The sequence below is a fragment of the Anomalospiza imberbis genome, unplaced genomic scaffold, assembly GCF_031753505.1.
Source record: "Anomalospiza imberbis isolate Cuckoo-Finch-1a 21T00152 unplaced genomic scaffold, ASM3175350v1 scaffold_136, whole genome shotgun sequence".
NCBI classification, from domain to species: Eukaryota; Metazoa; Chordata; class Aves; order Passeriformes; family Viduidae; genus Anomalospiza; species Anomalospiza imberbis.
The window spans coordinates 144139-156479 of record NW_027099760.1 but is presented as its reverse complement, the minus strand read 5'-3'; the positions used below and the strand labels follow the sequence as shown (position 1 = coordinate 156479).

Here is a 12341-nt window from a genome sequence, read left to right as displayed (position 1 = left end):
TCCCTCTCCCGTTGCAGGGCACCTCATGAGTGGATCCCGAGCAGCTCCTCCTTCGGTGAGTGGGAAAGGAACCTTTGGTGTTTGGAATTGTGCAGCAAGCTGTGAGCTCAGCATGTGGCAGCTGAGTGCCAGCCTGGGAGGCTGAAGGAAAGTTCCTGTCAGTGTCCTTGCAGCAGCAAAGGGATCCCTGGGAGTTTTCTCCTTTTCTTTCTGTCCACAGGGCACAAAAGCAGCACCAGCACCTCCTCTGGCTCCCTCTGCTTCCAAAGAGGAGGCCAAAGAGGAGGAAGGCAGCAGTGAGCTTCCCGCTGTTCCGGGGGACGATGGTGAACGTCCCTCAGTGCCGGGAGATGACAGTGAACTTCCCGCTGCTCTGGGAGACGAGGGCGAACATCCCGCGCTGTGGGAACACAACGGCGAGGCTCCTGCGGTGTGGGACAAGGACAGTGGACATCTCCTGGTGTGGGAGGAGGACAGAGGACATCCTGTGTCTTGGGAAGAGGAGGGTGAACTTCTCCCAGCATGGGAAGCGGACAGTGAACGTCCCCTGGCTTGGAAAGATGATGGCGAACCTGCAGCATTTTGGGAAGAGGACGGAGAAGCTCCCTGTGCTTGGGAAGAGGACACTGAACCTCCCTCGGCTGTGGGATCCTGGGCTGAACATTCTGACAGCAGCACAGCCCTGCAGCCAGAGGGGAGAGGGGAGTGGTGCCTGATGCAGCTGAGTACGTCTGCTCTGTTCCTGTGTGCCAGAGCAGGGTGCTGTGTGTGTGTCTCGGCATCAGCTGCACCCAGTGCTGCTCTGCAGCTGAATGTGCCAGGGTCATTTCTTGTCCTTCCCCAGCTGAGACCAAGGGGCTGACGGCCCCAGGGAGGGGGGCTGCATTCTGGCTCTGCTGCAAGGCGGGGTCTCACTCTGGGAGGGAGCGTCTTCCACGTGGTTTCTTTCAGGGAACACCGTGAGCCTGGCGGAGCCTGCCGAGAAATACCTGGAAGTGGAGCAGATTGGCCAAGGGTAAGTGCACGGCAGTTACTTCTGCACAAGCAGGCCCAGGTGTTGTGCTGGTGCAGGATCAAGTGAGAAGTCAGGAGAGCTCCAAACACCTCCAGACACTGGGGTACCATCCTGCTGTCCCTCAGTCCTGATCAGAATTGATACCTGTGCTCAGAAGGCACCGTCAAAGGCCCCTGAGGCTGGCAGTGTCCTGCCTGCAGCAAGGAGCAGGACCTGGAACATCTTCTGTCCCTGGAATTGGATTGCCTAAAAGAGCCACTCACCATCTGGTGACTGTCAGAAAACAGTTCCCAAGGAGATTTCTTTCAAATATTTTGCTTCAAAAAATATCCTCCGGTCAGGATTAACAACCTAATGGTTTAGAAACAGAAACCAGAGCTGAACTAATAAGTGCTCTATTCTAGCACAGGTAGTAGAGCCCATACATTCAGTAACAGACACAGAGCTGATGCACTCTGGGGGAAAATGCATCACCTGCCTGATGGCAGGGCCCTTGTGGATCCTGCAGGTCATAGGCAGGAAATGGAAAAGGATGGAATGCATTCTTTTCCAGTTCTTTAGACACCCATTGCTCACTTCAAGTTTTGAACTAAAGCAGTGCAGCGTGGACATTTGGGATTTGCCCCAGCCCAATTCCTTGGTGTTGGGTCTCAGTTTTCTCTGGCACACCTTGCATGGCAGAGGGCTGGTGGCTGCTGCGCTGTTGTTGGAAGGGTCGATGCCCCCAGGTGTTTGTGAACGCTGCAGGCAGCAGAGATCTCCTGTCTGGGCTGGCTTGCACTGCCAGGGCCTAAAGCGCTGCTTCTTTCTTCTCTGCTGTTTTGTCTCCAGGGCTTTCGGAACCGTTTCTAAAGGACTCGACAGGGCCACTGGAGGAGAGGTCAGTGTCAACACGCCCAGCACGTCTGGCAGCTCTCCAGGGCTCTCCCCTCTGCTGGGAGCTGTGGCTGCAGCTTTGGGGGCCAGCAGAGCTTTCCTGCACAGGCTGCTCCTCTGCAGGCAGAGCCGTGTCAGCCTGCAGAGCACAGCTGGGACAGACTTGGTCCTTCTGAAGTGCCCAAAGGAATGCAAGCAGGGCAATGGATGTGTGTGTTTGCTTTGTTGTGCAATTCCAACCAGAGCAGTTGCATCTGAAATCATGACCCAATCCCATAGAACTGCTAAAGGGTTCCCGGCTGTTTTGCTCTGTTTGCACAGAACCAGAATTACCCCCTGCTTGCAGAATGTGTTTGAACAATAATGAGAGTGTTGAGGCCATTTGAGAAGACTGTAGGTGCAGAGAATGTGGTTAGAGCTTGGAGGCTGACAGCTGAGGGGCCATTTCTGCAGAGCTTGCAAGGCCAAATGTCTCTGGCCATGTGTCCTGTAAGCAGCCCCCAGCGAGCAGAGCAATGGGCTGTGGGAATGGCACTTGCTGAGCTCTGGTGTCCCATCCCAAGGCAGTTGGGCACAGCCCGGCTCCGTCGCTCCAAAAAGACTCGCTCCGTGTTTGCTGCGGCCTCCTGCCACAGACTCCTCCAGTGAAAGGTCTGCAATGTCCCTTCAGGTGGCCATAAAGAAAATGAGTCTCAGAGGGCAGAACAGGGAACGAGCTGTGAATGAGCTCCTGCTCCTGAAGGACAAGAAGAACCCCAACATTGTCAGCTCCTTGGACAGGTGAGTGCTTCAGGCCTTATCCCGTGCCCGGGCCCTGCCTTAACCTTTCCTGGCATCCGTAGTCTGTAGCCTGATTTGAAAATGCCTGACCCAGATGTATTTTCCTAAATCAACAGCCTGGCAGTTCGCTCCCTCCATGTGCTTTTGTTGCTTTGGTTTGGTTTTCCCTTCAAGCTGACCCTGTTTTCTGTGTCTTACAACAAGTGCTGGTAAACCACAGCAGAAATTATTTCCCTTGGCTTCTTCTTCCCAGCCCTTTCCCATTGCTGCAGATGCCAGGAAGACCAGGTTCTTGTTCCCAGAAATGCCTCGTTTGCCCATTTGTCACTGGCCTTGCCTGTTTCTGAAGGGACTTTCTGAAAGGTTTTCTGACCCCTTCTGTCCCAAGTGCTGCCCGGCCTCCTCCCCTGGATAACCCTGGGAGCTGTGTTGCCTTGTTCTGCAGGGAAGGGTGGAACTGATGAGTTCAGAAGCTGAACCAGCTGGGGGCCAGTGTTGTGGTTCCACATTGATCTGGGCCTTTGCTAAACTGCATTTTTCACCTGCTTGCCATCTCAGGCCTCTCCTTTCTCACAGGGGTCTCCTCCTTTAGACTGTGCAGATCCCAAGGGCTGTGCAGCCTGGCAGGAATGTCTCTCCATCGGATTCTGTCCTCATTGACAAGTGACCTGGCAACAAAACTCCACTCCAGGCTTTTCCATGGGGGAACTGAGCACTGCACATTGGTCTCCATGCCACTGCTTTCCTCTTCCAGCTTCCTTGTTGATGGAGATCTCTGGCTGGTGATGGAATACATGGATGGAGGAACTTTGCAGGACGTTGTCAGACAGACACGCATGGCTGAAGGAGAGATGGCAGCTGTCAGTCGGGAGGTGAGGGATCCTGCCTGTGACTGCCATGCCTTGGACACGATGGTCCTTCCCAGCAGGGCGTGAGAGCAGGAGTGGCTCCAGGCTCAGGGCTTTGTTTCTCTGTTGTTGTCATGGGCTGGAGAAGGAAGAGCCCCTGCAGTGAACGGCCTGCCAGCAGCACTGCACTTCTACTCTGTTCTTGTTCTCTTTCCTGCTGTTGTGGCACTCTCTGTCTGTTTTGGATTTGATGTGCTGTTCTCAGCTTTGCCTTGAACCGTTTGCCTGGAGCTTGTCTGCACTGCACTCCTGGCCTGTCAGAGCAAAGTCGCTGCTGGCAGAATTCTAAACTGTCCTTTCTTGTGTGATATATTCCGGCCATTGGTTTTTACCCTCGTGTTTCTTGTTCTCTCTCAGTGTCTGCAGGGCCTGCATTTCCTCCATTCGAACCGGGTGATCCACAGAGATCTGAAGAGCTCCAACATCCTTCTGGGCATGGACGGCTCTGTCAAGCTGGGTGGGTGTTCCTGGCCAGGCACGGCGCTCCCGGGTGCGGCTGTGGGGCTGCTTCCCAGTGATGGCCAGAGCCCCACAAGGGCTGCTGGGGGCACTGCCCGGCCCCTGCTGCCAGCTGAGAGCGGCTGCCCCTGCAGAGAGCTCAGGAGAGGAGCAGGCTGTCAGGGGTGCCTTTGCTCTGGCAATGGCCCTCCCAGAGGGGCAGGAGTTGGGATCTAAAGCTGCAAGGGAATCAGTAAAAGCAACTGCATGAATGCTGAGGGTTTCTTTAAGAGTCCAGTTCAGTTCCATCTTTCCTTGGCTACAGCCCTGAGGACTTTTCCAGCTGACATCACTGCTGCATTCTCGGACGGAGAGCGGGGAGTCTTTGTGCTTGGTTTCCTCATTCCAGCTGCCTTTGACAGTGTTTGTTTCTGTCCTCAGCTGATTTTGGCCTCAGCGCTCAGCTCAGCCCTGAGCAGGACCAGCGCAGCTCCATGGTGGGCACTGCTCACTGGATGGCCCCAGAAGTTGTCACCAGTTCTCCTTACGGCCCCAAGGTGGACATCTGGTCCTTCGGCATTGTGACCATCGAGATGGTGGAAGGAGAACCTCCTTACTTCAAGGAAACGAGGGCCATGGTAAGAGGCCAATTCTCCCGTGGTTGCAGAGGCCTGTGAGCACAGGGTGAGCCTGCACTGGGAGCAGCAGCTGGAGGTTTCTGCACATGGGGAAGGGAATTCCCAGAGGACTGGAGTCTCAACACAGACACATATTCTGCAGTCTCCAGACACAATTTGCTTTGGGATTTACGTTGTTGCAGTTCTTCTGGCTGTGAGGATGACCTGAAAATGTGAAGCAAGTGCACCAGCTCTTTACAATGGCTGAGGCAGCACAAGGGTTTGGGTTTTTTGGTTGGCATAGAAAAATGAGCTGTGAGCAGCATCTCTGCCAGGGAGGAAAGTGCCCCTGGAGCTGGGGCTGGGAAGCCGGGGTCAATGTGAGCACTTGTGGGTGGGAAGGAAGCTGGCAGAGCGCTGATTTTGCTTTTCCTGCAGGCTCGCGCTCTGATCCGGCAGAACGGGACCCCGCAGCTGCAGAAGCCCAGGCGCCTGTCGGCTCTGCTGCGGGATTTCCTCGAGTGCAGCCTGGAGCCGGACGAGGAGCGGCGCTGGTCTGCCCAGGAGCTGCTGCAGGTGAATGCCAAGCGGCTGCAGGGGAAGCAGCAGCGCCAGGGAGGGGTTTTCTTGAGGGGCCCCCTCCGATGGTCTCCGGTCTCGCTGCTTTCCACACGCAAAGCAAGCAGAAACCTCGCCTGGTTTGGCTTGCCAGGGGCCTTTCGAGGTCATCTGCACCTGGGGCCCCACAGCGAGCAGGGCCATCTTCAAGCAGCTCAGGTGGCTCAGAGCCCTGCCTGACCTGAGCTTGGATGTTCCCAGGGAGGAGGCACCTCCCACATCTCTGGGCACCTTCTGTCAGTGCTTCCCCACTCTCCTGCTAAAAAAATTCTGCCTTAGATCTCATCTGAGCCTGCTACCCTCTCCTGAGTTTCAGACCATTTCCCTTTGTCCTGTTGCAACAGAGCCTGTGAGGAAGTTGACTCTGGAAAGTAACGGTTCATTTCTTTCTTTTTTCTCCTTTGGGCAGCACCCATTTTTATCATCAGCCAAGCCTCTCTCCAGCCTGACCCCTCTGATCACCGCAGCAAAGCAACTGAGGGAGCAGCGGAGGAGCTGAAGCACTGGAGGACAGCTTCTAGTCACAGTAGTTAGTTAGAACAACTAGTTAGTTATGGTAGTTAGCAGTGCTAGTTGGTTAAGGTAGTTAGGACAGCCTGTTTGTTACGGTTCTCATGACAGCCTGTTTGGTATGGCAGTTTTTTGAATAAAAACTCTCTTAAACCTCAACTCCCTTGACGTGTCCCTTCCTTCTCCCTGTGTGACTCAGCTGCTGGGAGCAATGTGAGGGGAGAGCGGGCCCAGCCTCGCCCAGAGCTGAGCCCCAGCAGAGCCCTGGCAGAGCCCAGAGCAGCCTCGGCATCTGCAGAGTCAGCCCGGAAGGAGGCGCTTGGAGCCTTCTCGGCTGCACCTAACTCTTGGTTACAAACTGAGCCCCGAGCCCCCGCAGAACCCAGCGCGGCTCCCACCTGCGCCGGGGCCGCCTCCGAGCTCCGCCAATGCCGCCTCCCCGCGCTCCGGCCGCTGCCGCCGCTCCCGGGCCCGCACAGACGCTCCGCCAATGGCGCCGCTGCCGAGCCAGGGCCGCCCTCAGGCCGCCAGCGGGGCCGTGCTTCGCCCCGCTCTCACCAATCAGCGCGCCAGAACCGCGACTGACGGCAGCAGCGGCCAATGGCAGCGAGGGGCGGGCTCTGCACACGGCACAGCCTCGCCCCGCGCTCTCAGGGCCCCCCGGGCTGTGGGAGGGCAAAGCCGGAGATGAGGAACAGCCCTGGAACGGGCCCGGGCCCGGGCCGGCATCGATCTGCAGCACCAACAAACTTCTCCGCACCTCCCGACACGGCTTTCCCGGCCCTGCGCCTTCGCCTTCGCCGGCTCCGGCTCTGCGGGAAGCCCAGCAGCCTCACTTCTCCTGCCCCCTAATTCGGAGCATCAGTGCATCGCTTTGATTTCCCCCAAAAAGGGAAAACCGCCCCAAAGCCCTGTGGGGGAGTGGGGGAGGGGAGAGATTTCTGGCACAAAACTCCAAAAGCTCCGAGCAGGACAATGAGAAGTCAATGAAGAGCCTTGAATGCAGCTTTCCCCACGCCTCCCTCCTTCCAGCTGCACCTCTTCCTCCTCCTTCATCCCTGCCCTGCCCTTCCCTCCCTCCTCCTCCTTTAACAGGAGCAGCGACACCCTCGGTGCCCCGTTCCCGCAGCCCTGGCAGCCCGCGGAAGGAGCGGGTATGGAGCCGGGACAGGTCGGGATAAGCTTGGATCAAACTGGGAGAGACTGGAATCCTGCAGGGAGTAAAAGAAAGTTACCAGGCTCATACTGTAACGAACTGGGCTCGTATTGGGAGAAGCCACTGCTGGCACCGGGACCACCCAAAAACACCTCCCGGGGACCCCCCGATGTCCCCCGAGGGCCAGCTGCGGCTCGGCTTTGGAGCCCTGCCAGCTCCAAACATCCCCCCCAAAAAACCGCAACCCAGGCACCCCCCGGGATATTTGGGCCCAGCTCCCCCTCCCCGGGCACCTGCGGGATGGGGGGCGATGCTCCCGGGGCTGCGGCGACTTCTGGCAGCGCCAGGGCCCCGCGATTCCTTCTCTCCTGTCCTCCGGCTGCTCCCGGCTGCCGCTGCACCTCTTCCTCCCTCCCTCCTCCTCCTCCCCCGTTCCCGAAGGCCGAACAGTGAGGGGAAAGGGGCGGGGAAAGGGCGGGAACCGTGAGGGGAAAGGGGCGGGGCCAGGGGCGGGAACCGTGAGGGGAAAGGGGCGGGGAAAGGGCGGGAACTGTGAGGGGAAAGGGGCGGGGAAAGGGCGGGAACCGTGAGGGGAAGGGGCGGGGCCAAAAGCGGGAACCGTGAGGGGAAAGGGGCGGGGCCAGGCAGAGGGCGGGAACTGTGAGGGGAAAGGGGCGGGGCCAGGCCGAGGGCGGGAACTGTGAGGGGACACTCTGTGAGGCGGCGATCTGCAGACAGAACTGCCACGGACTGAAAATGAACGGCAAAGAAATCAGTAAGTCTGAAAGTTTTATTTGCTATCAAATAAATCCCAGCCACCCATCCCCACACAGTCCCCATGTCACCGCTCCAAACTGGGATCCCACTTCTCCTAATCTCCTCCCAACCCCATCTCACTCTGGAGGTTGTGGAATCGAGTGAGTTTTGGGTGGGATTGAGATTTTTGAGGTGGGAACAAGCAAATTGAGGTGGGATTGAGCCTTTATGGGTTAAAATTCAGTGGTTTTCAGTGGCATGTGAGTGGTTTTGAGGGGAAAGATCGATGCCTCTTGGCTTTTGGAGTGCAGTTAAATTGAGAAGAGAAAAAAATTAAGGTCAATAGGAAAGGAGAAGCAGCCGGGTGTGTTCCCAATGTGGATCACAGGGAATGTGGGTCACCAGGGCTGTGCCCAATGTGGGTCCTCCAGTGGGGGATGGAGTTTAGCTCTCCTCACATTGGGGCACTCGCAGCGCTTCCATTACCGGTGGCTCCGTTGGTGTTTGGTCAAGGTAGAGCTGCTGGGGAAGCTCTTCCCACACTGGGGACACTCGTAGGGCCCCTCCCCGGTGTGGATGCGCTGGTGTCTGATGAGGTGGGACTTCTGCCTGAATCCCTTCCCGCAGTCAGGGCAGCAGAAGGGCCTCTCCTCTGTGTGAACCAGATAGTGCGTGAGGAGATGGGAGCTGGTCTGAAACCTCTTCCCACACTTGGAACACTCGTAGAGCCTCTTCCCAGTGTGGATCCTCTGGTGCTTGATCAGGCTGTAGCTCTGGCTGAAGCTCTTCCCACACTTGGAACACTCATAGGGCCTCTCCCCAGTGTGGATCCTCTGGTGCACGTTCAGGGTGGAGCTCTGTCTGAAGCTCTTCCCACACTCCCCACACTCGTAGGGCCTCTCCCCAGTGTGGATCCTCTGGTGCTTCATCAGGTGTGAGCTCCGCCTGAAGCTCTTCCCACACTTCCTACACTCGTAGGGCCTCTCCCCACTGTGGATCCTCTGGTGCCTGATCAGGTTTGAGCTCCTCCTGAAGTTCTTCCCACACTCTGAGCACGTGTGGGGCTTCTCCCCATCATGGAGCTGCTCATGGACCACCAGCTCCGAGCTCTGTCTCGATCTCCGGCTGCCTCCCTGGCCCAGGGTGGGTCTTTCCTCCTCAGATCCCCGCGATCTGCGTTTGCAGCCTGTCCTCGTGCGGCATCTCCAGGGCTTTTCCTTCCCGCTGGGTTCCTGCGTCGTGGAGCCGCTCAAATCAGCCTCTTCCACGAGGTTCTGCTGCAGGGATTTGTCCTCCCTGCTCTCCATCCTCAGCTCCTGCTCTGGGGGAGCAAAGACAAGGACAGGGTCTTCCTCTTCCTCGCCGCCTCCCAGGGGCTGGGAATGGGAAATCCTGGTCTGGGGAAAACAAGGGATGAGCACCTTGAGTCTGAAGGTCCCTCTGCCCGAGTCCATCTCTAGAAGTCCCTGGCCACCTGGGCTCCATAAAAACCTCCCAAACACCAAGATTCAGCCCTGAAAAAGCCTCCCAGGAGTTCCCCGTCCCTGCTCCCTCCCCTTTGCTGTTTGGGGCTCCCCCCTGTCCCAGCTGCTGGGGGTCACGCTTGGATTGGGGGTCCCCCTTCTCCTCGCTGCCCGCCCTCCCCAGGCTGCTGGGAGTCCCAGCAATCCCAAAAGCTCCCCCCTCTTGGCTCTCCCCATTTAGGGCTGCCGGGGCTTTTTGGGCTCCCGGGCTCCCTTCTCCCCTTCCTCTCTGCTTGGGGCTGCAGGGGCTCCAAGGAGTCCCCCCTGCCCCTCTCCAGGCTCTTGAGGGTCCCGCCGATGGCAGCGCTCCCCCCTCTCTGGGCTCCCCACTTTGGGCTCCTGGGGGACACAGGGCTCTGCTCCTCCAGGCTGCCTCTGCCGGCAGCTGCCACCGGGACCCCCAATGTCCCCTTCATCCCTGCCCTTCCCTCCCTCCTCTTCTCCCCCCCTCCTCCTCTTCCCTAACCCCGCCTGATTCTCCTCTTCCTTCCCCCCTTCTCCTTCTCCCTAACCCCCCCTCGCCTTCTCCTCCTTCATCTCTCCTCTTCCATCGCTCCTCCTCCTCCTCCTGTGTGCTATCCTCTCCTCCCTGTCCTCCTTCATCCCTCCCCTTCCATCCCTCCTCCTCCTCCTCTTCCCCCTCCCTTTTCCCATCTCCTTCTGTTTCCAGCCCTACTCGCTCTCCTTCTTCACCCCTCCTCTTCCATGCGATCCCAGTTTGTACTGGGATTTGTATGCTCCGTGTCTGTAGGATCCCATTCCATATCATCTCAGTCCTGTTTATCCCAGTCTCTATGGTCCTGATCCATGTGGTCCCAGTCTGTGCAGTCCCACTCTGTGCAGTCCCAGTCTGTAGGATCCCAGTCCATGTTATCCCAGTCTGGGTGGTCCCACTCCATAGGATTGCATTCCACAGGGTCCCAGTCCCTGTTTTATCCCAGTCCATAGGATCCCAGTTCCATATAATCCCAGTCCAGTTTATCCCAGTCCATAGGATTCAGGTCCATAGGATCCCAGTCCGGGCTATCCCAGTCCAGATTATCCCAGTTCATAGGATCCCAGTCTGGGCTATCCCAGTCCAGTTTATCCCAGTCCATAGGGTCCCAGGCCCTATTCGATCCCATTCCCTGTTTTATCCCAGTTCCATATAACCCCAGTCCAGTTTATCCCGGTCCATAGGATTCCAGTCCATATTTGATCCCATTCCCTGTTTTATCCCAGTTCCATATAATCCCAGTCCAGTTTATCCCAGTCCAGTTTATCCCATTCCATAGGATCCCCGTCCCTATTTGATCCCATTCCCTGTTTTATCCCAGTTCCATATAATCTCTCCAGTCTCTCAGGCATCATGGGGAACTGGGATAACTGGGGAGCACGGGATAATGGGGAAACTGGGAAAATGGGGGAGAAACTGGGGTAACTGGGAGAGTGGGATAATGGGGAACTGGGATAATGGGGGAGAAACTGGGATAACTGGGAGAGTGGGATAATGGGGAACTGGGATAATTGGGGGAACTGGGATAACTGGGATAATGGGGAACTGGGATAATGGGGGGAACTGAGATAATGGGAGTACTGGGATAACTGGGGAACTGGGACAATGGGGAATTGGGATAATGGGGGGAACTGGGATAATGGGGAACTGGGATAATGGGAGTACTGGGATAAATGGGAGAGTGGGTTAGGTAAACTGGGATAACTGGGATAATGGGGAACTGGGATAATGGGAGTACTGAGATAACTGGGAGAGTGGGATAATGGGGAACTGGGATAACTGGGATAATGGGATAACTGGGAGAGTGGGATAATGGGGAACTGGGATAACTGGGATAATGGGAGTACTGGGATAACTGGGAGAGAGGGATAATGTGGGACTGGGATAACTGGGATAATGGGGAACTGGGATAACTGGGAGAGTGGGATAATGGGGAACTGGGATAAGGGGGAACTGGGATGATGGGAGTACTGGGATGTCACCTGAGGACACAAGGAAAAACGACGCACCACAGCTTTGGTCACCATGAAGAGACTAATTTATTTTTTCTGACTCCAATCATTTATAGTTCTCAAAAGGTGCCAGTGGATTGGAAGGTGAACGTGCCACCTCTCCAACGACACTGGACAAACTACCAGTGTATCAAATTTCTCCACCTCTATGAAAGAATGCAAAACAAGAGGTTGTTTACAGAAAGTTGCATGAGAAAGTTCTCTACAAGAATGTAAATTCAGAAGGCTTTAGAAAATCCTAAGAAATCAGGGCGACATCTCACCCTTCTCAGTTTAAAAAAAGAAAATGGAAAAAGAAAAATGAACAGTGTTCAGTGTCCATTCATGGAGGAATCATCAGAGTGATCACTCGTGTTGTCTGCATCCGAGTCATCACTCAGCGATTCACCCACTTGATGCCTTTCAGGTTGGTCACGGTTTCCATGTTGCCCGTCGGCCGGATTCTGTCTCTGTGGTCGCAGGTCAGGGCGAACACACTTTGAAGGTACCCATCGTGCCCCAGTATCTGTGGACACACAAGCATACCCGCGCCCCGAAGCGATAAGGTCATAAGGACCTTCCCACTGTTTGGTGACTAAATTCCGCACTCGAACCTTTGCTCGAGGCTGATGTGCCTCGTCCGCAGCCTGCAATGAAAAATGATGGTTCAAAATGACAGGGTTATTTGAGTTCTGTTGCACTGTAAGATGATTGATGGTGTACAATGCTTTTTCCAACCGACTGTGCGAGGTTTCACCCTGCATTCCCCTTTTCTGTTTTTGAAGAACCCGCTTCAGGGTACCATGAGCGCGTTCTACAATAGCTTGACCAGTTGGAGAATGAGGGATACCAAACTTGTGTGACACACCCCACAGCTGCAGGAACTGCCGCACCTTTTGCGATGCTTAAGCAGGACCATTGTCGGTTTTCACAGCAGAAGGTACCCCCAGGACGGCAAAAGCCTGCCACCAGTGGGCAATGACATCGCGGGCTTTCTCTCCAGTGTGAGCAGAAGCCCACATTGCAGAAGAGAACGTGTCCACCGTGACATGCACATACTTAAGCCGGCCAAACTTGGCAATCTGGGTGACATCAGTCTGCCAAAGCTCCAAAGCCCTAAGGCCTCTGGGGTTTACCCCTGCTGGTAAAGGTGGAGCA

At 56.2% G+C, this 12341-nt stretch overlaps 1 protein-coding gene and 1 long non-coding RNA gene across 2 annotated transcripts in view; both read left to right on the top strand.

Annotated features, from left to right (window-relative positions):
• LOC137466090 (zinc finger protein 850-like) overlaps positions 1–12341 on the top strand; it is a 164207-nt gene that overhangs the window by 42528 nt on the left and 109338 nt on the right. The gene's annotated exons all lie outside the window — the stretch shown is intronic.
• Positions 602–3537, top strand: LOC137466091 (uncharacterized). The gene is made up of 4 exons (XR_010994983.1): positions 602–1015; positions 1847–1895; positions 2562–2671; positions 3426–3537. It is a non-coding gene; the product is annotated as an uncharacterized lncRNA (long non-coding RNA).